Genomic DNA, 4,054 nt, shown 5'->3' with positions numbered 1-4,054 from the left:
CAGCCACGGGACTCCTGCTTCGGGGGCAGAAGGAAACCACGTAGGCTCGGGTGATGGGAACTGCCATCGACTTCCCAGCGGTGGGAAGGCGGCCGATCGCTTCTTCGAGGCCGGCGATGCTGACGCTGCCTACCCCCCCCCACCACCACCACCTCACTTGGTGGGATGACAGGCGGACGTGTCGGTAGCGCGGGGTGTCATGAAATTCTCACCCGAAGGAGGCTCTCCCGGGTAGGGCGCAGAGCGGAGGGCCTGCCTGCAGGCTGTACACGGAATGCGAGGAATCTTTTGTGTTTTTCGGGTTTGCATGCCCTTTGGCTTTGGGCACGAGGAACATCTCTGGAAATGGATGAAGACCCATTACTGCCCCTTTGTGGAAACGGCCGTGATGGGATCGCCTTGGCCGAGACCTTCCTTTGGACGTGCCTGAGATGCGAAAACGGTCCGCTGTATTTTTGAGTCTGGATTTGAGGCTGAGGCTGCAGCATTCCCATTGTGAGCTCGTAATTGATTTATTTTACAGTCTGGCCACCAAAACAGAGGAAGATACGAGTTGCTAGGGAATTCCTAACATTGAATCATAGTTTTATTGTGTCTCATTTGGCCTTGCTCTAGAACAAGTAAGGTGTGTGTCTAAGTGTCTTATCTGCTTGAAAGAGGGGTGATGCGTTGCTCTGATGGTGGAATCTTTTAATTTAATTGGCTCTATTGTACGAGATATGGGAAGTGGATGCTCTTTGTTCCTTAGCGACCAATCTACCTTCACAGGTCCAAAAAATGTATATATGCAATTTGTTTATTGTTTTAGGATTAAAAAGAGTAGTAGTTAGAAATGCTTCGATTGTTAAGTTGGTTTTCCTAAGATGTTTACTGTATAAATGTGTTGAATGAATTTGTCAGCTGTTTCCACAGAAGAATGATTTTAAAAAGAAAGAACATCTCTGGCCTGAGAGATTAAAGAAGAAAAAACATCTTAAAAAATTTATGGTTTGACCTCTCAGAAACCAATATGTGTAAGGGTGATAAACATTTATGGCTGGCAGTTGTAAAGAACTTTTTTTTATTTCTTTACATGTTATATAGGCTACATGGTATCAGGAAAGTGGGAAGCTAAGAATGTTTTTGTAGCTAATAGGTTTGTATTTGTGTGGGTGTGTTCATATTTAATTACTTAATTATGGTAATATGGATTAAGTGTATCCTTTGTGCCTGACCTCATCTTACTAAATTCTCAAAAGGATCCTAGTAGCTACAAGTTGTTACTCATTATAACAATTGTAAATATTGCACCCATTGTACAGAAAAGGCAAGTAATATGCTGTAATTTACATCCCTGTGACTATTTTTTAAAACAAATATATTTTTAAATTTTTAAAAAATATATATTTTATTGATTTTTTACAGAGAGGAAGGGAGAGAGACAGAGAGTTAGAAACATCGATGAGAGAGAAACATCGATCAGCTGCCTCCTGCACACCCCCCACTGGGGATGTGCCCGCAACCAAGGTACATGCCCTTGACCGGAATCGAACCTGGGACCTTTCAGTCCGCAGGCTGACACTCTATCCACTGAGCCAAACCGGTTTCGGCTAAAGCAAGTATATATTTACTAGAGGCCTGGTGCATGACATTTGTGCACTGGGGTGTGTGTGTGTGGGGGAGGGCGGGTCCTTCAGCCCAGCCTGTGCCCTCTCACAGTCTGGGACCCCTCAGGGGACATCCTTTGAGGGGTCCTTAGCACTGCCTCAGAGGCAGGAGAGGCTCGCCAGCTGTGAGCCCAGCTTCTGGCTGAGTGGTGCTCCCCCTGTGGGAGCGCACTGACCACCAGGGGGCAGCTCCTGCGTTGAGTGTCTGTCCCCTGGTGGTCAGTGCGCATCATAGCGACTGGTCGTTCCACTGTTCGGTCGATTTGCATATTAGCCTTTTATTATATAGGAGGATTGACTTTAGAAAGGGAGGGAGAGGGAGAGAGATAGAAACATCGATGAGAGAGAACCATTGATCGGCTGCCTCCTGCATGCCCCCTACTGGAGATTGAGCCTCAAATATGGGCATGTGCACTGACTGGGTATCAAATCAGGACCTGGTTCATAGGTCGACCCTCAACCACTGAGCCACACAGGCCAGGCCCCATGACTACTTTGTAACTACCAAATTGTATTTCTCAATCTCTTCACCTTTTTCACCCAGTCCCCAAACCTTCCTTCCGTCTGGCAGCCCTTAGTCTGTTCTCTGCATCTGAGTCAGTATCTATTTTGTTTTGTAGATTCCCCATATAAGTGAAATCATATGGTATTTATTTTTCTCTGTCTGATTTATTTCACTGAGCATAATACCTCTTGGTCCATCCATGCTTTTGCAAATGGTAAGATTTCATTCTTTTTTTTTTAAAATATATTTTATTGATTTTTCACAGAGAGGAAGGGAGAGAGGTAGAGTTAGAAACATCGATGAGAGAGAAACATCGATCAGCTGCCTCCTGCACATCCACCACCGGGGATGTGCCCATAACCCAGGTACATGCCCTTGACCGGAATCGAACCCAGGACCTCTCAGTCCGCAGGCTGACGCTCTATCCACTGAGCCAAACCGGTTTCAGCAAGATTTCATTCTTTTTTATGGTCAAGTAATAGTCCATTGTACATACAGTATTTACCTCAACTTTTTTATGCACTCCTCCATTAATGGGCTCTGATAACATTTTTTCACATTTGAGAAAGATTAGAGGTCCATCAACTTTTTAAAAACTAACTTTTAAAATGCTACCACCCCTATGAGTTACTCTCTTTCATGCCTCTCCTTCCAGTGGACATTTGGGTGAACAATGGCCTTTTTAAAAAAAAAACAAAAAAACAGCCACTTTAAAAAAATTTATTTTAGAGAGGAGGGGGAGGGGAGAGAAAGAGAGAGAGAGAGGGAGAGAAAGAGAGAGAGAGAGAGAGAGAGAAAGAGAGAGAGAGAGAGAGAGAGAGAGAACTTGTTTTCCCACTTATTGATGCATTCATTGGTTGATTCTTGTATGTGCCTTGACCGGGGAATGAACTCACAACTGATGCCCTAACAAACTGAGCTACTCAGCCAGGGCCAATGGCCAAATTTTCACCAGGGTTTTAGAGTTCTGTAGAATCCTTCAGTTAACAATTTTGCATTTTGGCAGGTGAGACTCAAATTAAGCCAACTAATTTATGGTTGTGAACCTTAATGAATAAGACTGCATTAGCAAGCATTTGTGATCTTGCTTCCCAGCAGTTGTCATCAGCCTATCTCAAATAAATTCTTTTTTTTGTTGTTAATCCTCATCCGAGGATGTTTTTCCATTGATTTTTAGAGAGTGGAAGGGAGAGGGAGAGACACAAAGAGAGAAACATCGATGTGAGAGAGAGACATTGATTGATTGCCTTCTACACGCACCCTGACCGGGGATTAAGCCTGAAACCTAGTCCGCAGGCCGACGCTCTATCCACTGAGCCAAACCGGTTTCGGCCTTACAAAAATTTAAAAAAAGAAAAGAAAAGACTGCACTAGCTGAAATACAGTTGCAGAATTTTAGAGCAAGAAGATGCTTAGCAATAATTTCATTCATTTTAGAAAGAAGTTACCTGAGATTAGGAGAGATTATGACTTGGTCCCTGTAGTGTAGCTAGTTAAGGAAGACCAAAGGATTAGACCCTTGCTTTCTTGCCTTTGAATTCCACTGTTCTTTTCACTCTGTTAAGTGCTGCTCAAAGTTAAATGTCAATATGAAAAAGAACCCATCCTGAGAAGTAGATCAGCATTAACTTAGCATTTTAATTTAAGCAAAAGATGAGTATTTGAATTAAGAGGTTTTCCCTAGTAAATTATAAAGGAAGGTGTTTTGTATATATATATTGATTTCAGAGAAAGGGAGAGGGAGAGAGAGAGACAGGAGCATCAATGATGAGAGAATCACTGATTGGCTGTGGGGATCGAGTCCGCAACCCAGGCATGTGCCCCTGACCTGAATCAAACCACAGGCTCACACTCTATCCACTGAGCCAAACTGGCCAGAGCTAAAGAAAGGTGTTTTGTTTTT

Source organism: Myotis davidii, unplaced genomic scaffold, assembly GCF_000327345.1.
Source record: "Myotis davidii unplaced genomic scaffold, ASM32734v1 scaffold223, whole genome shotgun sequence".
Lineage (NCBI taxonomy): Eukaryota > Metazoa > Chordata > Mammalia > Chiroptera > Vespertilionidae > Myotis > Myotis davidii.
Note: the sequence above shows the minus strand (reverse complement) of the source record.